The sequence below is a fragment of the Dermacentor variabilis genome, chromosome 3, assembly GCF_050947875.1.
Source record: "Dermacentor variabilis isolate Ectoservices chromosome 3, ASM5094787v1, whole genome shotgun sequence".
NCBI lineage: Eukaryota > Metazoa > Arthropoda > Arachnida > Ixodida > Ixodidae > Dermacentor > Dermacentor variabilis.
In genome coordinates, this window is record NC_134570.1 from 140,023,312 (window position 1) to 140,023,734 (window position 423).

Here is a 423-nt window from a genome sequence, read left to right on the forward strand (position 1 = left end):
AATGAAAACGAAGTTGGTGCTCGCTGCTGTCTTTCTCTAAGCGTGAAACAATATAATTACTGTCTTAATTTTTCTTCTTTGATTACATTTTATAACATTTATTTTACAAATACTCTATCGCAGTCGCCCTTTATCTCTCATTATGTAGACCCTCTTGGATGGTATGGAACTATAGATTTAGTTTGACTTCTCAATTACGCACTACTCTTGCTCTACTGGCACCTTTTTGTTTGCACGTTTCCTCCTTGCTATGGTCGTTGATTTTTTGTTCCATCCTGCCGCTCGTTTCTTGGGTTACTTGTCACATAATGGGTTACGTGCAACATAATTGAGTATTATCCTCATCATCAGACACATCATCGTCATAATCATCATCCCTTGCGGTTTTTGCTTTTCTCCGAGTCAAACGGAGAAACAGGTGAA